General features: G+C 40.6%; 1 long non-coding RNA gene across 1 annotated transcript; it reads right to left on the bottom strand.

The window, feature by feature from the left end:
• Positions 1 to 412: 412 nt before the first annotated feature.
• Positions 413 to 15,268, bottom strand: LOC129736312 (uncharacterized). Its single transcript, XR_008732687.1, has 3 exons — positions 15,141 to 15,268; positions 5,591 to 5,684; positions 413 to 496 (listed from the first exon to the last, which is right to left on the bottom strand). It is a non-coding gene; the product is annotated as an uncharacterized LOC129736312 (long non-coding RNA).
• Between the last annotated feature and the right edge of the window lie 9,342 nt (positions 15,269 to 24,610).

The following is a 24,610-nucleotide window of genomic DNA, read 5'->3' as shown; positions in this document are numbered from 1 at the left end:
AAAATATGCCTTGGTAAGATTTTATTATTATTATTATTATTATTTTAAAAAGACAAATCTGAGATGTACTAAAATCAGAATTAAAAAAAAGGATGGTTGTAACATAACTGCCTTTTCAACAGGTGGGAACTGACAAGTTACAAATATTTTCCTTTTTAGTTCAGATAACTTTTTACAGCAATGAAATCAGCTCTTAAGTGCTTTGAAGCCAAGTGTAACCAAACCACCCACTGACTTATGAGTAACTCTGCAGAAATGGCTACCAAGTGCAACTCTTGTAAAGCCACTGGAAAAAACTGCCGACAAATGTGGCCTTTATTTCATACACTCAGCTTAGTAATTATAGAGCAAAACTCAGCTGAAAGGACCCAGCAAAGGCTGGGATTTTCACACTTACCTTAGGAAATATTTGCTCAGTTTCTTTTTGGGGCTTCATGCGTTTATGACGACGAGGCGGATGTTGGCAGCATGCCGATCCCCACAGTCTGGCTTGGTGCTGTGGGCAGAAGAAAGAAAGTCAGAAGGATATATTTTCTAAATGGGATATTCAACTCATAATGGTGTATTTGCCCCTTGATGTGCCATCCTAAAGTGCATCTTCACCTGGAAAAAAGTAACTGACATAACAAGTAGGCCTGTTTTAGAGATTATATTTTCCTTATTCAAGACAATATCTAAGTCTTTGAAAGAAAAAAAGACCTCTGGGCAGACCAGATTCTGTTTTTTCCATGCTGCACTCTTTTTATCCAACATATTGTCTTTCCATTGGGCTGTGTTCTGCTGTCATTTACCTTCAGTGGAAGCAGAGAGTAAATGGGCTAGTGTCAGTGAAACAGGTGCAGTTTTACATGGGCATAGCTGAAGTAGCCCTTATGCACTCTCTCGTGGCCAAAATAAGTGGAAGTTACTGGCTGAAGGAGGTCCTGTCCCTTCCTTCTAGTATTTGTACAGCTACGTAGTAAGCCATATCAGGAAACCTGCTCAAAACCAACCCAAAGAAAAATCAGGGAGCAGAGTGAGATGATTTCCCTCTAGGTCAGCACCAAGATCTGACTCCCGACATGAGCGGTGTGAGTTCCAGCAGAAGCACAAGCAGAGAAGAGGTGGTAGTTATACCTTCACTTTACACAGCCCACATATAAATCCAAAATTATTGTTAAACTACAGTCCCAGCCTAGTTCACAATTAAGGTAGGAAAATCAGTAGAAAGAACAAAGAAACACTCAAAAATATGATTTGTTTTGTTTTGTTTGAGCTCTGTGAACTGACTCACTTTGGTGTCAGACAAGCACTAGCAGGAGACCAAGGACAGGAAGGGGAGGGGAGCAGGACTTGGCAGTGATAGCTGTTATATTAGCTTAGCTGTAGCACCAACTCATGCACTTACAGCATCTGCAGTAAACTGATTGTTAACAATAGCAAAACCTCAAAACTCTTGAAACAATTTTATTTTTTTCCTTACCAGCTAGGAAATTACAGTGGTTCTTTCTGAGATCTTTCATAAGATGCAGGTAAGTATACATGAAGATGCAAGATCTGGCGCAGACACCAAGAACTGAAACACTAGGGCTTGGAATCAGAGATTTAAAACCTTGTTCAGGTCACTTTACCCTTCTTTCAATACAAAAATGGGAGAGTGGAGAAGACTGTATTAATCTTTGTGCAAAGGCTGTTCTGATGAAACCTGAAACACAGTGATTTTATTCTGGGTGGTTATTACACTTCCATTAGATGTACAGTAGTGCAATTGCACAGGTTTACCATTTGTTCCCATAACTTCCATCTGCCTCAAATCACTGTTGATCGAGTGGCTGCTACGTGCAGCTCTCAGGAGGACCATACGAGCAGCACAGCACTCAAGTTTCAGAAATGCCTGGATCTGGCTCTGCTGGAAGCAGTGTAAGTGTAAGGTGTTTGCACATTTTCGCTTCCAGGCATGAGCCAGAGGTGCAAAGGTTCATGACTGAGGCAGCAAAGGAAACCTCAGCTGTGAGGTAGGTTTGATTTGCATCAGTTGATGGCAAGTTTCGTGCCAAAATTTGTATCAACACCTCAAACAATTTATAGACTCTTAGATAAAAGAGTTTATTACAATGATTTGCTGAATAAAAACATGATGAATGCAGTCAGCAGCTTTTCATTATTTAACAAGTTAGGTTGGCAATGATAACCATGTGAATGCAATACACTTTGATTTTGTAATGGGTCTGATCTAAAATTTCCCTGTGAAATTGCACACTTGTGGCAGTGGGCAGATTCAGAATAAGTATATCTAGACAGGCCAAGTTCAACTAGAAAAGATCCTGTGCAATGTGAACTAGATTTGAAGTTGGAGCAGGAGTCGGATGAGGAACCTCCAGAGGTCCCTTGTGACCCTATCCTTTCAATGCTTTTAAGTGCACATAGCAGTAGATTTGATCCAGTCGCTTTTAACAGAGGCACCCTGCTTCACTTGAGTACTTTACCAAGAGCCCATTACCAAGAGCACTTACAAACAGTAACAGCTGAGGTCGTTACTGAAACTGAATTGCTTTCTGGACTACCTGCTTTGGCCAAACACCAGTCACTGCCCTGTCTATGTGACAGCTGGGTGAAATACAATGGACCGGTAAAAAATCAGTTAGGCCCTCCTGGCCGTAAGATGTAATGAATAAAGACAGGATTTGATGCAGAGACGTCAGGGAGAAAACACCCTTTGAAGTTTGGTTAGTGTTCTTCAAACTACAAGATTATTAGTCTTAGCCTGGAGAAGAGTTTGTGTGCCTTAGAGACCATCTCCTTTTTCCAGCTGGTCTAATTACAGAAACCTACAAACAATCTTGTCTGTGTCTTTCTGATCATACAGTACAACACAAGCTGCTACCAAGAGGGAAAGTAACTACAAACATCCCAGTTACACAGGCAGATTAGGCAGGAGGCCAGCTGAGCAAAGAGAAAATGCAGCAGACCAGCCTCCCAGACCCAGTGCCAGGGTTAGTTATATATTGTAGTTTGTAAACAACAAAGTCCTTGTAGTTCTCTTCCTGCAGAAACCCCAAGCAGCCTGCAAACAAAAGTTAAAGCAAGGAAGGGAAGTTATTTCCAGCAACCTCCACAAGTGTGTGCATCCCACAGTTCTTTGTTAGATGCACACTCGGCATTAACTCTGAGATATCCATTACTTTAACTGAGCACAGTCGTTCTGACAAAAGTTAAGGAAGTGTCAGTATCAGGGCAAAGATATTCATTATAACTTCCCTAGCTCTTGTTAATGTGTTAAACATAGGAGCTCTGCTTTGATTTCAGTCCTGTGAAAAAATAAAAAGCAAAATCTTGCCACAATGCAAAACTATTATGCTCTTAAAAAAAGAAAATTGCTCAGTGCTTCAAAAGCAAGTAACACTTGCATTTCCTGTATACAGGAATCAAGAGGAAAAAGAAGACATCCAAAGAGGGAAAGGATCAGACATTCTATCTAGCCTCCCGACAAAGAAGAGTATGAGTAAGAACTGATTTTTATGCTGCTTGCTGTATGGTCCTGCAAGTCAATGCAGATCTCTACTTCTTGCTTCAGATCTGTTTCAGGAGAGATTTTGCACCCAGCAGGCAAAGTGTGCCAGCACTGGAGTGAGCAGTGTTATCGGGTGTTAGCTGCAGCACTCTGATACATCCTTGAGAACTAGCACATCATTAGGGATACTTTCACAGTGGAATGTGTGGGTCTTAGGTCCATATGTCAGACAAAACTGAGGATGCTTTTAGGGAGGAATTAAAAAAAAACACACCTTAACAACAAATAACTTTTAATAACTGCTCCTTTAAGTGCTCCTTTTGCATTCGATTTCAGCACTTCTACTGAAATTCTTAAAGAACAGTTTTGATAAAGGACTCTGTATGCTCTTCAGTTAACAAACAAACAAACAAAAAATAAACCAAAAAACCCCCAACAAAACCAAACAAACCCCCCCCCCCCAAACCACCAAGCAACCAAAAAAACCCCACCACACAAAGATGTAGCTATTTGTTTGAAAAGTGCTCTAGAAGATAAATTCACAGGGAACATACTTTGCAGTGCAATACCAGGTATTATAGATGTAAAGTCTGATTCTCTCCTCTCTGCACCTTGGGCAGTCATTGCCACCTCCCTGAATTAGCAGTTTACACCTACTTGCACTGATATAAATGACAACACAAGAGCAAGGTGAAAGAAAACAGGTCTGCAAGTATAGCTTCAGCCAAACACCCCTGCAACCATTTCACTGCATATTGCTTTATATCTAACTCTCTGTATGTTACAGTAATACCAATAAGCTATATGGAACTATGTACAACATGATGACACATTTTATACTCTGGACTTGTAGGAGATTTGGCAATGACTCATATACACACAAACAGTAAAACAACCCTGTTCACATGTTATGTTCTAAGCACATTTTAAAACAAATTAGGATTCATTCTTTGGCACAGCTGAAGCAGGACCTGCTCCCCCAGCAGCCACCTTGATGAAGAAAACAGTGAGAGCTCACACTGATGGACTTGGCAGCACAAGGCATCACGGTTCCTGGACAGCATTTCCAGTTCCCACAGGCAAGTACCTGTCTCAGTGATGCAGCTTCAAGAGCACACCATAGTTGACTACGAGGTTAAACATGAAACTCCCTGGCCACACTGGCACATGAACTCGGCCATTACTATTTGTAAACTACATGGCTGAATAACCCCAGATTTTCGAAGAACAAAGTCATACTGTGTTTGCTTTTTCACTGTGAGGTTGCTGAAAAGCATGAAGACCTATGGTGCTCACTGGCTTTCCTCACCTGTGCCGCTAAAAATGAACTGACATGGGTCTCCCATTCTCCCCACCAGTCACCCGTGCTGGGAGGTCTGAGACCACCAATATCATAACTGAGACTCCTCCACTTAGGGAAACATTTGTAGTTAACAACTCTAGACTATTTTTCCCCAATTATCGAGTTTCACTCCAGAGATAACTGGGAATACTGAATTTGAAATACATTCCCAAGGGCTGTTTTACAGAATATTCAGGATATCTCCCTGTAGTAGCCCTGTGTAAAGAAGCGTATTCCTTAACATCGCCAAATGTGTAAAAGGAAGCTCACTGTCAGAAGGGTCACCTGTCTATTTACAATATACCAGCTACTTTGCACTGATTTCCACATGGATTGTTTTCCATCCATAATCCACCTGCCTCATAACCAGCAAGCTAATACAGCAGGGTCCCCTTGAGTACCTTTACCAAGAGCGCATTAAGCTCTTAATGAAAAACAAAAATTAATTTCAAACCAAGGCCAAATCCATGCCCTGTCTCTGATACAGGGGAAAAAAACCAACAAACCACCATTCCACTTCAGAACGAACCGCTTTAAATGTTCTAAATAAACACCGATTTTTTATTTTTAATCCCCAAATTCCATTCTTATAGAGCTATTCTTTCTGTGTCCTAGAAATTATGCATAATTACCCAATTTTTATCCAGTTTCTCAGGTATCTGCTGCTCCACATCTAACTTCAGTTGCTGCTAAGGTTAACAGTAACTTTAGAGTGAAGTGAATAACAACACATACAACTTCAAATAACAGAATTTCACCTTCATCTCAGCTTCTGTGTCTAGAGTTTAAACAGGAGCAGCTGGTGCTCAGCAGGCTCTGGTCTGGGAGTTACGGGTGCGAGTGGAAGGTAGCCTGGAAAGGGAAGAAAGTTTATTTATACAACTGATGACGATTTCTTGCCTATCAGTGGCTGCTTTTCTGGAATTTCTATACCAAAAAGTGAAACAGTATTTGGGTGGGGATGGCAAGGCTGGTCCTTAGAAAATTCACTTCCTCAAAAGCTATTCCACATCAAGAGGGGCAGCCTCTCCTCCTGCCCCTGCACTGAGGGCCAAGACCGCATTGTCCACAGACTGCTGCCTCCTCCTAAGGCAGGTGCATTTCAGTGATGCCTGAGAGGAGGAAAAGCCAGGGCTTTTTTCAGGACAAGAGGCACTGGACACATGTAGAGTGATACTGCTCCAGGAAAAGAAGGCTCTCTGAAGCATGAAATAGAGAAGTTCAGGGATTTATTCTGTTGTGATTAGAAGCAGGTGTGGGAAAGAAGAGAGGGAAGCCATTGTTTTCAGCTACTAACATTCAAGTACACTACAGCAGCCCCTAGACAGTATACACAAAACCTCAGGTCCCAAGTCTTCCTTGGTATTTAAACTTCTGCCTCATCCCTCTGAAGCATAATACTCCTACTCGCAATCAGCGCCTCTTCCTTGACCCATCCTGGCTTCTTCCTTTTCACCTCTGCTGTGCTGAACGCTGCATGCATCTCAGTTTTATCCCCTCCTCAGTCCTGTGACAGCCTGCACTATATTTCTCCATCCTGGCTCCCACCCTTCCTTGTCACTCTTTTTCTCCTTTAAAACTCACCTTGGATTTGGCCCCTAGGTAGAGCCATCCAACTTATTTTTAGCAGGCAAGCTCAAATACAGTAAGTATGATCTAGGCTGCAAGGAGCAAGCCATAGGCACTTCTGATGCCCCCCTGTTCTTACATTGCAGCCCAGCACATACATGGATTTCTCATCATCCTCTAACGGCTCCTCGTTGTCCTCTGTCTCTTCTCCCCAGTCTGCGAGAGCTCTTCAAAGCTCTATCCTGGTTCTCATCTTCTGTATCTTATCCTCAGGGAGCCTCCTCTCTTCACACTGATATGACTATCACCTTTAGGTAAATGGATCACAAATCTACATCTCAATACCCAACTGATCCTCCTTCAGTTTAGCCCTTCACATTTAATAAGCTTCTGATCTGCTGCCCTGGAAGGATGACCATTTGCCCAATACTAAACTTTGCTGTTTTTACTGAACAGCTTGTATTTTTCCTTTTATGTTATTTCCTTTTCTCCATTGCTGTTAGCAACAACACCCTTCCCATATCTAAAACCTCAGTTTTGAATACGTCTACTTATCAATGCCAGAATAGTTCCTGTCTTTCAGGTCATCCTCCTCAATAAAACAAATCCAGACAACGTGCTTGTCCACATCTTGGTCATCCTGATCTACTATAAATCTTTTCCTCTTCAGTTTTTCTCTGCTCCTGTCTTTATGGAACTGTGATGAACTGAATTAAATATATGCATCACACTCCCAGGATCTTGTGCACTTACATGTGGTAAAATAATCAGTCCATAGCAGCTTTAACTACATTAAAAATAAAATGTAACAGCAATAACAAAAATAGTTGTTCTATATCCTCTGTGACTTCCCTTCCCTTACTGTTGAATTTCCAATTCCTGCTCATTATCCCTAAATTCTATGCCAAAAGATAGGTAAAAGGTCTCACTCGCTGGCTCCTCACAGCGACCATGCTGAACATGTCCTCAAAGTGACATTAAAAAAGGCAGCTTGAACTTGCATTGAAATCTCTCGTTCAGATTCGTGCCTGACTCACACTCCTGTTCCCAGATAACAGTTTTCACAAACCTTTTCAAAACCTTCAGATGAAACTAGCCAGTGTGTTCAAAAGTAGGGGCAGAAATAGGGACAGACAGACAGCAGAATTACAAGCAACCCTCATTTTCTTAGAATAAGAGAGTGAAGAAATTATTTGCTTTCACATTTACACAATATACTTACACATTTAGTTCCCTCTGTTTATTTTCAGTTAAAATAATTCCAGTGAAAGAAGCAACAATTACTAAACTGTATCTTTATATTTCAGATCTAACTATCAAGAGGCACAAAACGAAGGGGGGAATGAAACAAACGCTACTGATTCAGGATACTCTGTCATTTCAGAAAGCCAAAGCACACCTGTTTGTTCTCAGCATCTTCACAGCTTTCTTCACATGCCAAACTACAAACCATTTCTTAGGAGCCGCTGATGCTCTGCCAACAATAGTAAATCAAGCGTGCCGAGGGAAGCTTTCTAGCACAGAAGCTAAGCAGCACGAAGCAGCTGGTGCTCATGCCAGGAAACTCTCAGCCTTCAAGCCCACATGGCTGTGTGCAAGCTGCCCATCAGCAGCCCTTCCTGGAGCATCACAGCCACCACTCTCTGCAGCAGGACTGTCTGCCACATTCTGGTCTCCACAAACGTATAGCCTAATGTAGGTGTCTTTACCTGAACAAAGACATTACAGTTGTATGCTCAAGATTGATTCAGTTAAAACTCCATCTTTCAACAGTTAAATATATGCAGTTCTGCTTAGATATAAACAAAACAGTGTTCCAAGTGTCAGGAACAGCTGAACATGGAATCTACTTTCTTGCTATTCAGCTAATCCTCATTCACTTTAAGAGTTTATTATGCATAGCAGCAACATCCAAGAAAAAACCCCAACCAACAACACCTCCTTGCTTACATTTTAATTGTTTTAATACCTACAATTTGGAACAAATTTGAAATAATTAATTTGTAAAATATTTTGCATACTGTTTTTTTCTTCTTTTTTTTGCATACTGATAGGCAGTTGAACTAGATGATCACTGTAGGTCCCTTCCAGCTGAACTAATCTATACTATTTTGTCATCTAATGCTCAGGAGAAGTATTAAAAAGTTAAAACTAAATTCTGAAAAGAAATGACATGGTGCATTAAACACTCTGGATCTAGTACTCCTTTATTCTAGGGTTGCTCCCTGCAACAAGCTGATATAAAAACTCCTTTCTCAGAGTAACAAGAAGTTGGCCTTCTTGTAAACTAAAGTCAGAGCTGGAGAACAAGAACTGCAGAGGAAAATTATTTTAAAGATTTTTTTTTTTTTTAACTTCATGAGGCTGAGGATCTTCGCTTAACCTATAGCTGAAGTACACAGTGGAATTAAATGAAAACTGAAAGAAGACTTGCCTGTCTTTTTATGATGGGAACTTAAGTGGAATGGCACCAACATGTATAAAGGTCTGCGCTGTGAACATAAGCGCATAAACATACAAGAAAATCTTAATACAAGGGTTGAATATATCTCTCTAACACTGCTGGACAGGACCACAAAACCAGGAAACACTCTAAGCAATGTCTGTGTAAAACTCACATCAACCGCCTGTACCACTTACAAATCACAGATACATTTAAATCAGTGCCAGTTTGTGAACGGACACGGCCTTTGATTGAAATTGATTTGCATGTAATGGAGAAAACCAAAAGATTTCTGAGCCTGAATCTCCACAGACTTGCAACCAGGAGGCTACCTGTATACTTGCATTGCATAGGTGTACTGTTGTAGCTATAGAATTGCTCGGTATTATAACTACTTGCAGATCCTTGTGTGACTGGAAATATATTCCTAAAATGCAGAATACTAGGGGAAAGAAAGTGAGTATCCAGAAGCCAATCTGAATAGGTGCCATTTTCCCCTCTTGCTTTTCTTTCCCCATCCCACCCTTGGGAACACCATTAAAGCTGCCCCAAGCCAGGTAAGAAAAAACAAGCCAACTCGCTTCAACCAGCCCCTCTGAACTCCTGGCTAAAACTTTCTGTTTTCCATAGAGTATAATTCTTCCAAAAATACCTTGACTGCACTTCATTGTCTCTTCTTACTGTTCTGCCAATATAATAGCCTGAAACTTTTCAGGTTTTTCAAGCAATTTTCAAGCAGCCTTTTCCCCTTTTCAAGCATAAAAAGCTGCCCCTTCATTTCTCCACTTTATTTTTCTCTCACCTATTTGTGAACAATCACTTCTGCTTGAGTCAAGCATATAGAAACAAGCACTGAGCCAAGACATATTTGCCTTGGGTCAGGCAAACAGGGCCCGCAAGGCCCACCCTTAGCCTGGGGCAGGATGAAAGGCCAGCCAGGCCTCCTCACTGTTTGGTGACATCTGAGCTAATCCTCCCTTCATTTGGGAACAATTACAGAAAGTCACCTGAAAGCGTCTACAAAAAAAACTCTTTCCAGAAGCTAGGAGAGGGTGCTTTTTCACTTCCAGCACTTACGACCCGTTTTCTGCTGTCACTTACACTGGTGGGAACCCAGGGTGCTTGCGCACAGGGAGGTAATTTAGGACTTTCTCTGGGTGCACGACTTGGCTTTCTTGCAGCTAACCCAGGCTAGACAGTCATTCATGCGTGGTGTTTTTTCCTTAAATAAAGAATGAGGCAAATTATAATGTGTGTTTTCACTTTTGCTCTCTGTATAAGGGTAAAATTCACTTTTCTTTCATGGTCCTTTTCATCAGTTCTGCACATTGCATAATGGTTAATCTAAATCCTCCCACAGGCCTCAGCTGGTGGCTAAATCCTATGGAAAAGTAATTTTAAGAATAGACAAACCTGCTGTTTATAAAGGCAACATCTACCTAGACTGTAAAGATGGAAATTAACATGGCCTTATAGGTACTTTAATGGCAATAGAATAAATTGTTTTTAGTCACATGTGGCTGTCCAAGTGAGCCTTCCTGCCAGCCTACACAAAAGCACAGAGCTGGCCCCAGCCCCACTGCTTGGTGCAGGATGGCGGCTCGTCGGAGCTGCTCACTGCAAACTACTCCTGGGTGCATCAGGGCCATTCACTGCAAACTAGCTCCAATGCTAAACCCTACCCAGAACTCAAGTAACTCTTCATATATTTAAGTTCATTTATAGAAAGTGCATTTATTACTACCCAAGGCATGTTGTTGCCCTCATGGGGCAACATAACCAGCTATTTTCCCGTCCTACAGTGAGTTACAGTGCTCCCCAGGAAAGGCAGAGATGATACTAGGGAAGAGGACAGATAGTCAGAAGACGTAACTGGGTCATTGCACTTTCCTGCATCTGCAGATACCCACTTTCCAACAACTGAGGCAGCGTTTTGCTCTGAAGTGCCCCACTACTGCTGTGGTGGTGGCCGTGCAGGCAGCCAGGGTGGCAGTGGGATGGCTGGGGGATCCTCCATGCCAGGTGATGCTGTAGAGGAGATCCTGACACAGGGGACTGCAGCTGAGAGGCGATCTAAGTGGCATCTTTAGTTTAACAGAGGAGACCTGCACAGCTTCAGGTCTATCAAGATTTCACTTATAAGTCCACACAGAACATTTTTCTCCAGTCTAACCGGGAGGAAAGAGGCTGAGTCTTAAGATGCACAAGAGGCTGAAGCCCTCTTTTGAGCAGAAGAAAAGTGTTCATCCGATCAAATGAGTCACCTCTCACATTGGAGGCCACCTTCAAGGTCTCAGCCTTACAGTTTAAATCCATTAAGTAAAACCTAGCTTGTCACCTGCATCATGTCTGCAGGAAGATTGTGCCACCTTGACAATCACAGCAAATGCAAGAGACCCAGCTGAAGTTGTCCAAGCAAATAGTTGGGCATTAGCAGGCCCATTCTCCACCACTGGAGCTGAGGACATCAGACCAGTGTCAGGGCACTGCAGCATTGCCACCACACTGGGATGGGAGCATAACTTGATAGCTTCTCTCTTCAGTGAAAACAGAAAGCAACCAACATTGCATGGGTAAGTGGTAGGGAGGAGAAAAGTCCTCTACACAAACACTATTACTACTGGTGATGATGTAACCATCACTTAGATAACAGTGTTGAATACACTAGAAGTCCAGAGATAGGGAAAAAGCTGTTCTGATGGTCAGTTACTGCAGTGTTTGGTTTCAGCTGTCCTGAGAAGAGAAAAAAAGCCTGTAGCACATTGGAACATCAAATGGAGTATCACTTGATAACATCTGCCCCGTGTTAAGGAGACCCAGAGAAGTATATGAAAATTAAACCAAAAGATGGTTAAAGTTCCATCTCTAAACATTCTGTAGCTTTTTTTCCTCCCTTTTTTTCCTTCAAGCCAAATACCTGTATTTGAAAAAAAAAAATTCACTTCTGTTTCCTGTTTCATCACTGGAATCAGGGAAGGGAAAACCACAAGGAAAAATAAAAGGAGAGAAACAAATAAAAATCTAATCTTTTACTGCAAAATGGCCCTAGCAGACCAGATATACCACCCCTCGGTTTCCTCCTGTACACAACTGCTTCTTTAACTCGTAGTAACATTGCCAGAATTCAGCAATGGTAACTCCTTCCAAGTTGTTAAAAGGTTAGAGGTCATGTAATACACTTTCTGTACTTGCAAATAAAACTTTAACCCACCTTGTCAAATATACAGGATAAAGTCCTAATTTTCAATTCTATAAATCCCAACCCAAAAACATACAACTTGTCGTTCAACCTGTTTCATTGTCTAGGTTATAATTTGGTAAATAGGCTGTAAATTTGTAAACATATTAAATAGAAAATTCTAGTATGGAACTGTATACCCAAATTATATAGCGAACATAGCAGCTTATACAGCAAATTATACGCTCCAAACAGGTAAATTCAGGCACAAAATGACCACAAGTATACCTGTGTACCATAAAGAAAATATCTGGATTGAAGATTTGAATATTTAATTTGTCAGGAGGAGGCTGAGGCTCACCACATTTTTCATGCCTGTAGAAACAGGATGCTATTTTTGTCCCTTGCAATATAAATGAGCTCAGTGTGCCCGACATGTGAAATACCTTCTGGACAGAACTGACTTTATTAAATTAAAAGATAGATGGATGGAACCATTGAGTTCATAATCATACGACTGCTTTTGACAGACCATGCAGTACTTAGGAAAAGAATGCAAACTGCAAATTAAACCTTAAGTTATCCTCAGCAACCTGACAGTCTGGCCCAAGAAATACTGCCAAGTCTGGCAGACTGGGAGAGCGATGTATGCATTGCACAGGGGTGTGAGGAACGTGGCCCACCCCAGCTCATCTCACAGGGCACAGCTGGTGAACTGTACACAAAGAGGGGCAACTAGCAGGTTTGAGGGGAGGAGGTGAGAAGGGGACTGAAGTAAAAATAGGAGATATTTTTACTTTCCTTCATATCCTGCTGCTTTTCAGCCAACCAGTTTTCATTGCCAGCTTATTTCAAAAGTGTTTTTTTACCAAAACAGTTTTCAGACAGCAGAATCAATCTCTCCAATGAATATAATTGGAACTGGGAATGCTATTGAGTCTCTTCAAGTGTTCTTCCTCACCAACCTTCAAACATTTTTGCATTTTCAGTCTACAGCACCTTCGCACAGGACACCTGGCAGTAATGAGCTGGAAGGGAAGGTGTTCTACCAAGAAGATGGGGTAAATATCAACAAAGCTTCTTCTAAGCATTTGCATTCTCCTTATCTCTGTGTCACTCCTCTTACACCCATATACCCTCAAACACTCTCCCTGCCTCCATACCACTTAATTTGCGTGTGTGCAACATTGAAAACTTGGACACTTTCTCCAAGGCTTTTTTCTTTATCTCTCTTATTTCCCCCTAACAGCAGCAGCAGGTCCCTGAATCTGAAACAGAACTTCCCTAGTCTGAAAACACTGCTTGAATAAATAATATTTCTCTCTACCTTTCTACAGTCCTTTCCCACCATACAGCACAGTGTTATTCGCGTGGTATGCAAGTGGATGTGAGTTCACTCTCAAATTTACAGTAAAATGAAAGGATCATCCCAAGCTCTCCAAGAAAAAGACAAGAGTACTAACTTTCCTTCTTCTCAACTGGGAAGTTAAAAAGAACTGAGAAGCCTGATGAGTGTGTTCCAAAAGCCAGGTCCACATTTTAAACCTTGCCAGGCAGCCACATGACTTAAGAATACTGTGGGGAAGGCAAGGAGCAATTCTACCACCATGGGACACAACTACTCTAGCAAAACCACAGTGAAGACACAGGCTGACGGGCCAAAATACTGTTCTACTGGGCCAACTTAATCTTTTCAGGGAACATCTACCAGCAAAAGAATTATTTTGCCTGTCTAAGCATTTGAAGCATGGAGGCAGGTCCTTTCAAGTTACTGCCAGGCTCTCAGTAACTGCCTCCACTATTCTCCTGTACCAAGCACAGCTTAGACACAGGGATAAATTACTCTGGATGACATAATTAAAGTCTGAGCAGCACCATTTGAAAGCACAAGTGTTTTGTTTACCTATAATATAAATTGCTTTTTCAGCTGCCCACATCTTTGGCTTAGGGAAACTAGAGCTGGCTGCTCCATACTGGTTCTTACAAAGGCACCGAAAGGCAAACTTTGGGAAGCAATCATTGTAAAGTCAAAGCACAATCATAATCAAAACTTTACTGCTGGCTTGTGAAAGGAATAAAAATTGTTCAATTCTAACAGCTTTCCAACACTCAGGTACTCAGTTTCTAGACTAGCATTTATCGCTATTATTTTTTTTAATGTCTTAATATCATAGTACTCATAGATTTGTGTAAAACAAGATATTTTATAGTATATGAAGATATAAGTGCAGAGTAATCTATGCTCCAAATCTACTGATGGAGATTGAGACACCTCTATAGAAATCAAGGGATCAGGTTTAATCAGCTAATACACTTTTCCCTTAATTCATAGATCTGGCAGCCTTGATTCAGCAGGCAAGTTTAGATTAATGGAATAGCTCCAGCAAACCAAGTAGGTATTTGCAGGATTGTGGTAAAAATTTGGGTACAAAACAACATAAGGATGTAAAATAAATAGGGAAAGGTTAAGAAAGGAGCAAGGTAGCAAAGACTGAACATGCAATCTGCATATTTCAATGACTTTTAAGAGGATCAGAATGAGCAAGTGATACACCAATTCTTACAATGGTAAGGTCAAGGTATTTCTCATCCTAATCCAAAGATAGTGTACTTGAATAATCAGTTTAATGTTGTAGTATAGTCAGTCATGAAAACCACCTGTTCAAAACATGCTGGGCAAACTAATCAGACTTTCTACATACTCTGGCATATAGGCTTCTTTTTTATTAAAATAATTGAAATAAGATTACTTTGGAATTTGTTGTTTCATATTTCTATTTGAAATGGACTTCAGTTTTCCTTTTTCTAGACCCCGAGATATTTTTTGTTTAACAAGCGGAAAAAAAATATAATGTAATAAACAGAAGAACTGGTCTAAAGGGATAACACCACATTACTGGGCTTGGTTCTCAGGTGACATAAACGAGCTGCATTGATTTTAATGTGTTATACACTCCTACAACAATTAAAGGTCTGGCTTCTTTTCTTGCTGCCTTCTTCCTGCCATTTTTTGCAATCAGTTTTGCTTTGGGGTTATTCCCTGCACCACCACCACCTTCCCACCACCCCCCAACCTACTTAAATATTCAGATATACCCAGGTGTGCAAGAAAACCAACTTTTTGATTGTGTATCCTCTGGCTTTTCTTTGAGTTCCAAACGACAGCCCTGTGGAATCAGCATCCGAAAGTCTTCACGGTCCTGTTGGTTCTTTAAGGCCCCACACCTTGTTAGTTCATTCTGTAGTCTTCTAATCTGAGAGAGAAAGAGAACATAAAAATACTAGATTATTTAATACTCAATAACAACAACAAAAGAAATAAAAAGATACCAAATATCTTGCTAAAGGCCAGAAGATGTGTTAGTGACATACTTTGGAATGAGACTACTCTAATATATACTAAGCTTCCCCTTGAAGATGGGGCATATAATTTATTCTGCTTTTTTTTTTTTTTTAAAATCATCATGTTCCTACTCAGAGGAAAGCAGTTTAGATGCCTCTTTATTCTTAACTGTTCACAATTCTTCACGAAGTACAGAAAAGGGCTCCCACATTAGTTAGATGTGCTTTTCCTGAGATCAGTCTGCAAAGTGGAAATCTACCTGGTCACCTGTCAAAAATAATTTTAGAGGCATCTTCCTTTCCTCTCTCTGGTATCTAGGTAAGCACAGATTAAGTATTTGGAACTCAATATCTAAATCCCAGTCTTTTACACTGGATGAAGTTTCCTTCAGCTCTTAGTAGCTTGTAAACTTGGTGCCTGATAAAGGAGAGTTCCAGGTGGTGTTATCTGGAGTGGTAACACAAAATAGCATGAGATAATACTCTGTGGAGAGTGCATCTGCCAGGTGTACGAGCCAAACGCACATGGAAGAGAACATGTATGTGGAACAGCTGACATGGCAGTCAATGGTAATCAAGGAATTATATTTATGTCCCCAGACAAAATGGCCTGCACTTCATTGAAACCTTCTCCCGCATTGTCTGGTTTGCTTCTGAGGGCATCGCAAACGCTGAATGAAATCTAACATATTACTGCTATAGAAGTGGCTCTCAGACATAGCCTTATCTCTAACAAACTGATTCAGTTCTTTGTAATTATATTATGTATTCATGTATCAGACTGTATACCCCTGTGAACAGAGGGCAAATAGCTGAAAATTCTTCTTCAGACGTATGCAGAATAAGAATTAGCTACTAAATTGGGATATATGCATTTTTTTCTCATAAATCTGCATTGCTTTCTAGGATTACGGAAATTAAATCTCCCTTGACCCCACTCAAAAAAACCACAATCCCACAACCCAGTGTAGGAGAAGCAGATGATTTAAAATTATGGGATTAGGAAGTTTTTACTAGTTCTAATTCTTGATCAGTAATGTATATACATGGTTATTCACCACAAATTATTCAGTAGCCTACTTAAAAATAGCGTTTACACTCCTTTTTCCCAGCAGGGAGGGGTTCACACCATAGCTGGCACTAACAGGCTGTCTTGTTAGGGAAACTAAGGACAGAGCAAGCAAAGGGTCTGAAAATTTGGCCTGGGTAGTTGGGGTTTTTTTAAGTCCCTTCAGATTAGAACAGAAAAAAATACCACTAAACGAGACAGTGGCTGTCACATACAGGAACTCTTTTGTAGGAAATTTCCAAGCATGTAAAGTTTCGTTCTTCCTCATCTGTCACAGACCACTCACAAGTATCCCATAAAATTTGACATCTTAAGAAAATAGATGCTTAAAAATAGACTGGTATTATCTGAGGTATTTTTTCAATGTCTAACCATGTAAAACCTTGCAGTAAACAAAGCCCCAGATATTTATATTGCATAATTTCCTCAGTTATATAATTAATATATTTTCCAAAATATATAATTTATATATAATATATCTTTTTTTCCAAAATAGAAAACAATATGCAAAACAAATGTAACTTTTGAAGTATACCAGATAATTATAGGACTGAGGAATAGACTCAAGGTATTTAGCATTGTGAGACAATTTGCAGCATGGCACTTGATGTCCAGGGATGTCCACATAAAAGTAAAATAAAGTTTTGGTCAGTATTTTTTTTCCTTCCAGTAGCTGGGAAACAAAGCACAAAACAAATGACAAGTAAACATTCAGCCACAGGAAGCCATTAACAACAGTGAGCACCAATTAGGACCCAGCAGGTATCCTTTACACCGCCTGGTGCTCTAGCTCCTCCTCAAATACTTTGGCATAACACTCACAAACTTAGACTTAGGAAACAACAGGCTGTTTCATTTACTCAGCAATTTGTAGCCACATATTCCTGCTGATAGGCCCATAAACCTGTTTGTAGTCGTCTTCTGTTTCCCTTCAAGTTTGTGTCATTAGAAACAACAATTACTGTCTGTCCTAAGAGAATACTTTTCAGGAAAGAAAATAAAATTGAGATACTGTGATCCCTTTTCCTCTTTGTCTCTCTCTCCTTTTCAACTTCTCTTTTGGAGGAGAATGCACAAACAACGGCTGGGGTCAGGAAAATGGGCTCACAGGGGAAATATTTGAGAATTCTCAGATTTTCAACAAGGACTTTCTTTTTTCAAAGCACAGCATTTTTAGAAGATCAGAGTGAAAAGAAAATTGTTCTTAAAATTAAGCCAAGGTCTTAAATAATTAATAACAAACAACATCAAAATATACTCTACTTAAGCCAAAAACATTGTACAAAATAGATGAAATTTGGGGTCCTTATATCAACTAAAATGTATTTTGTATCTGCTACCCAAAGAACCTAAAAAAATTATCCAAGCCTTTTAAAGTCACACACAGATTGTGCCTCACATCTTCCCTTGGGAAGTTGGGAGTTTTATTGGAATGTGACACAAAATAAGATTCTTACTTTTGTATCTTGAGATTGTAAATTTTAAGAAGCAGGTTGAATCTCCCAGACCAAGATTTTCCAGTTTGCCACTGTTTTGGCAAAATAAAGAAATACTTTTGCAGCATTATACCACTGCAAAAACCAGAGGAAAGTCAAAATCTAGCCCAGAAAATGGAGAGCTCTTTCTAGAATGTGTCACGATACGATATAACACGATATCGGTGGAACAGTCCACTCAGCTCCACTAAATCAACCTTGTCTTACCAATGCCCAGGGTGGAGGTGTGCTCATGTGCCATTTTTGCTTCCATCATCATTGCTAGCTACATGACAGTTAATCAAAACATCACCAGTTGAAGTTTAAACATTACTTGATGCTTTTGACATTACAAGAAAACAAGGAAAGCAGACAGTATCTGTGCTAATTCAGAGCTTCCCACGTGTATCTTTAACTTCCCTTCATTTTAAATAAACCCTCTTCCCCCCCTTCCCCCCCCACCCCGTCTCTGCCATTAAAAAAAAAAAAGGAAAGCAAACGTCAGATGAGCGAGTTAGTTTCCAATAGCACTTTGTGCTAAATCCCTGCGGGCTGTTGGCAAAGGTGTGCCCAGCTACCCATCCCCTGGCGCTTTCCACCACCTCTGCCAACAGTTCCTATGGAAGCTCCCAACGCCTGTGCCTCCAGCAGCCTGCCTGGGCTGTTCACGTGCAGCCTCTGTGTGCAACAGCCCCCATAACCCCCACTGAAAATCATCTGTGGCAGAGGGATGAACTCTGCAACAGGGTTCCCAGGATGCCTCTCGGATGAGTCTCAGAGAAAAACCAGCTATATGCCTTAAGCCCTGTGACATGTATCTTGGTTCTGCTGTGTAGGTGTCCAGTACAGAGGTGCCCGTATAATTCCCAGATATTGACAGCCTAGGATTCGGAAAGATAACTCAGGAAGATCCCACCATCTCTGTGTGTACCCACAGCTCACCTGGCCAGTGCTCACTTCATGGGAAGCAGCTAGCAACCACCAAGTACTGCCACAGCACTGACTTCTCACTGCTAGCGCTTTGTAGCTCAGCATTTTAAGGAGACCATGTAGCCACCAGGATAGAGAAATTCAGTACTTTGGTCATTCCTTTCAGGTCAGCAAGGAACCAAGTGCTGAAGGGTCTGCATCAGTTTCCTGGTATGCTGGAGGACAGGAGTGCTGCATAGCAGTGGTTAGTATACTGAAACTATCCAGCCACTGGGGTTCCTCAGCAACACGAAAAACACTGCACTATGGAAAACCTGGGTACAGAAAACCTAACCAGCTTGCTCATTGCCATAGATCTAGACTTACCATGAACTAAACTGAGCTGGGCTCTGCTGATGTGCCACTCCACGAATACATGAGCTCAGACATCTTCCTCTGCAGCTAAAAGGATACAATTATGGTGGACATTTTCTAAATTTTCAGAATAAGGTTTATGTATCCCATTTGAGATCAGCCTAGATTGGCCTTTCCCAGGTACCAAACTGGTGGGAATTTCACTCGTTACAATGACAGGTGCCCTGTTCCTATGTGGGAAAGAAACTATTGTGCCTGTGTAACTATCTGCATATGCATATTTCAGTTTTGTCTTGCTACTTCTTAAAAATAAGTTTGGGACATGAAATTACACATTTAAATACTGCTCACTTAAGTGTACACAAATGCATACACAAAACACTGAGTAATAGGAAAGATGTTATTATTAGTACAACTACATGCATATACATCTATATATAAGCAATCCTTCCAGCACTGAGATCAAAAGAGAGAGTCTCCCTGGTCTATAGGCCACCTACAAATCAGGGGGCTTGGCAAAGCCAGTCATCCAGGCTCCTTCTGTAGTCAAGCAAGAGAGATAAGTGTCTCCAGATTGCCATTTATCCCATTCTAGGATAGGTGAGTAAAGCAGGTGAGATGAATCACCCTGGCATTGCTATCAGCTGGGGGAGGTGGGGTGTGTGTCTTAGATTACTAGTTTAGGTGAGATACTTTACTTTAAGCAGCTCGTGTTAAGAGAAATCCATGCTACAAGATTAGAGTATATAGACTCATACACTTGTGAAAAATTCATGTTATAGTTGGGCTTATGAAGAAAGTAAGACTTTAAATTCCCCATGGGAAAAAAATCATCATACAGTCTCCATCATTTAAGTTGTAGATCACTGAATCTATTATAGTCAGAGGGTTTGGGGTTTTTCATATGTTTTCCTAAAGATCAAAGGTTCACGCTATTCTGCTCTCCCAAGTCAATGAGGTTCACATTCTGAATTTTAAGAAATTATTTGTTGCAAACCTGTTAGGTGATTTCATTTAAATATGACAGAGATATACAAAAAATCTTGAACGTTTTGTAGCAGCCTGTTACCAAATAAAGGAAAGATCTGTCAGTGCCGGCCAAAGGGGAAAGGTGGGAGCATAGCAGCACCCCAGAGATGAAGCTGTAAGAGCAATCTTGAGGCACAAACCCGGAGGAGGAACTTGTTTAGCTCACTGCTCCCATCCATCTGACACCACAGTGTCAATTAAATAAAGTTTTTCACATCTTTTGTTCTTCGGCAGTGCTAGGTTTCTGTTTAGATTTAGCATAATATTCATTTAAACGGTAAGAACAGCTTTTGTTAGGAGTAACTCTCAAGGGTACCTCTTGCACTACTAAAACAGATTGAATTCTTTCTCTCTGTGCTAGCTAAGTATATGCTAGCATTTACCACTTACAAATATAGCTAAACCCACACAAACAAAAACCTCAGAACAAAAACCTACTCAGAACCAACTGGACACAGCCTGCAAGGTGCTTTAAAGCACTAATATTTACTTTCTATAGGGAACAATATTTAATACGTTGATGAGATTCACTCCTGGCATGCTTGCAAGGCTAGCTGTCAAAGGAATTGAAAAATTTCAGGCTAGTGTCAGTAACATACATAATCTTCAGTCACTTGGTGCCCAGTTTCTGCCTGCACGGGAAAAACAATGTGCTACTTCACAAGCCCTGAATAAACTAAACTCAAAAATTGGTTGAGAAAGGGTCAGATAGTGCTCTTAGTGTTTTTCTCTGTTTGTTTCCTACTCTCTTCCCTTTAGGATTTTCTCTTCTCATGTCGATTATTTGGAAGATGGGGAGAAAGCAAGAAAATATGATTAAGTGAGCTACTGATTGAAAATGGCTATAAATTCTAGAAGTCAGAGCCTGGTCTCACAAAGCAAGTAAAATGTAGACATGAGATTCGCCTTTCGCTGCATTGCTGTGCTGGATGGAAAGACTTACAGACACTTACCACATTTAAGTGTTAGTAAGTAACTCTCACAGTCACAACTGAAGCACCAGTCTCCATACAGTATCTCATGTTTTGTGTTCCTTTAAATATAACTATAACCCTGTCATGCTAATAATCTTACTGAAATCCAAAATGGTTGAGGAGAGGAGCAAAATCTTTAATATCCTTCTTAGTTTACAACCATTTCACCTGCCTTATCCCAGAGTCTGGTGCTGCATTCCAGTAATGCAAGCACTAGGAAGGTGAGAGAGATGTAAAAGGACCGTAAAACAGAAACACCAGGAGACACCATGGAGATCAACAGGTCACACACTGGGGTTTTATAGCCCCAGTTTCCAATGATGCTGCTCACAGACCGTCAAAGCCTGGGCATCTGCAGGCAATGAGCAGAGCAAAGCAGCGCCTGTGCTGTATATGCCCACTTGCTTCCACTCTCCATAATATATTACATATACACAGTCCTATGCAGAGCAACTGCAAGATTTGGGTAAAGAAAGGTAATGAACTAGAAGAGGGAAAATTCCAAAATTACTATCTTTGCTCCTACAGACTTTTATTTTTTAACACAGACTGGCACAACCAGGCCTGCAAGTCTGTAGGTTATTTGCTCAAAATAAATAGCTGCCAAGATTAAAAATGAGTGATTATTTGCTTACATATGAACGCATAACATACCTGAGCTAAAGATTTTAAGTCCTAATACAGTTTTACAGACTCCATCAGTACAAATGACTCAATAGGATCAAAAGTTTCACGCCCTCTACGATGCACCGCAGACACTGTAAAAGCAATGAAACGAGCAGGTTCTGGGTGCGCATCTCTGGCCACATCTACTTCAGCACAGCAGAGCAGAAGCTGAACCTGCAGAACAACAGTGATTGCTGAGGACCCAACATCCACTTTGGGATTTTTACTTTGGGTTACCTCACATCTGGATCTATGGACTGGAAAACCTGCTAGAGCTGGCAGGCATGAGGAGAAACACATTCTCCATCCATCTGACCTCAACTCTGCTCCATGATGTGAGCTGCTGAGTGCCAAGGGGGGACAAGTGGAAGCTCACTTCAGAGTGCATTGCATGTCTGAACTAATTAGCTCTACAGAGTTTTGCTACATAAACATTAGTATTTCAATGTATCTCAAGTATTTCCAGTTTAAAATGGTAAAGGATAAAACTGATATAAAGTTTGTCAGCAACCACGGTCACTTATTTAAATATGCTTGTTTTCATCACCACTGCTGTTTTCCTGCACGGTACCCAAAATACTTCAGGGCCCCCAACATCCACGCAGACACGCCTGCCAAAGAACATGAGTGCAATTAGACATGTAAGGGCCTTTACAGCAAAAGACCTGAGCTGACCAATTAATTTCTACAAATGTGGCCTCCTCCATAGGTAGATCTGGGGCAGAAAAAACCCTGTGGTTCTTTTTAATGTTATTTTATTCCATATTAATCTGAATGGTGTTTTATCCGTGTGTACAACTTACTGTGGAAAATAGTCACTTTAAAGAAGCTTAAGATACTGGAAGAGAACTTGACTTGGTGTTTCTTTTTAGACTTTGAGCCCCCTGTGACACAGCTGACAAGGCTACAAAAGTTCAACGATTTTGTGTGTGCAAGCCCAGGCAGAGGAAGCCTGTATTTTCCAGTCACCCATGTATTTATTTGACATTAACAGTGGGAAACAGCGATGTGGAAGCCCTGAGCAATAATGTGCAAGGAACTCCTGTAAAAAGAAGCATTAGCATACTTTTACAAATCTGAATGACAACTTAGTAATTGGATACAGTGACTTTTCCACACAGGCTTCCAGACCCATTGGCACACGAGTGTGGGAAGAGCTTGTCTGGAGGCTGCCCATGCTGGTTCTGCAGCACAGTTACCAGCAGGCATCAGGCTGCAGGCAATTCAGGGGACACTTTTCACTGGTGGCTGCAAGTCAGGAAAATGAAGGGGAAAATTGTTTCTTAAAAAAAAATCTTGAAGAATGACATATAAAAATAGATTTTTGTAGGTTTGAACAACATAAAGCTATTGGAAAATGTTTATGAAATGTTAAATTAGATTTATTTAAAGGACATAAATAGCTGGTCTGATTTTAAAAGCACACACTTCAGCTTCCATTGCCAAATGAGGTTTTTCTCGGGCCTCAAGCTTTAACAGAGTTCCCTCATTCTTTTCAGCGATTCCTAACAGTGCATGAGGCATGCTTGAGACTTTGCTGGGCACCAGACAGAACAGCATGTGCAAGGATCTATCCTATTCCCTCCCCACCTCAACTTGCTTTACACAAATGCCACCCTGAATACTATTCCCATTGTGGCAACAGTTACGCCTTGTGCTCTGCATCCTTCCCCTGTGCACAGAGCGCCACAGCTCCTAACAATTTATTCAAATGATTCTGGAGCCCAGGCCAGGCTCAAAGGCGTAGCTTTTCAAACCAGCTTAGACCAAATGCACTTTTCCACGGCCAGTTACCACTGGACTCACAATAACATCACAGGGTAAAAAATAGTAATAGCCAAGTGGTAGTCTGACTGTTAGTACATACAGGGGAAAATATTATGAGATGTGTATAAGCTGACAAAAAACTACTTACCAAACTTCCAAACTGCAAATGTGAATATAAGAGTCAGTACTGTACTCGGGAAGAATTTTTTCTTTTCTGCCTGACAAAATTAGCAGGGTGTTTCCCTATCTGCTTGGGAAGAGGACACTGCTTAACTAGCATCAGACTGCAGTCTACGTGACTTTACAACTAAAACAGCCTCTGCCTGAGCACCAAGCTGCGCTGGTTTAGAAAACACTTCAATTAAACACTGAATTTTAAACTTGTAAAAACCTCTTATTTCAGTTGAACAATGACTTATATTGATTCAGCATAAACCAACTGCTTGCTACCATAAGCTAAACAGAATTCATTTTAAATTGCAGTGAGTGTTAAATACAAGGTTTTTCTACTGCATTATCTAAGTCGGTATTAAACCAACCTGAGCTTTAGAAGTAATTTTTCAGTATATATAAAAGCCCTAAAGTACTCAGAAACAAGTAGGCTACTATTTTTCAGGTAAATAAAACAGAGCTTGTAACACAGTGCAGCCTTTGCTGTCCTTTCTTCGTAATGTTTTGGTAAAACACAAGTGAACATACTCTCTACTCAACACTTCCCTAACCTTTACCTATAAAGAAAAAAAAGCCCCAGATGGTTCAATACTTTTCAAATTGATTAATATTTTACACAAGTCAAAATTAAGATTCATATGTCAGGATTAAAGCAATTCTCTCTGAACAGTAACTGTGTTGCTCCAAAAATAATTCAATGCATTATTCCCCTGTTAAGTATGGAGAAAAGTGTTTCCTTTAGAAGAGGAAATTCTCTTAAGGAAGTTGTTTTAAGCTAAATAAAAGTTCAGGATGAAGCCAGCAAAAGGTG

Source organism: Falco cherrug, chromosome 6 (genome assembly GCF_023634085.1).
Source record: "Falco cherrug isolate bFalChe1 chromosome 6, bFalChe1.pri, whole genome shotgun sequence".
Lineage (NCBI taxonomy): Eukaryota > Metazoa > Chordata > Aves > Falconiformes > Falconidae > Falco > Falco cherrug.
The sequence above is the reverse complement of the archived record's forward strand: the minus strand, read 5'-3'. Positions and strand labels throughout refer to the sequence as shown.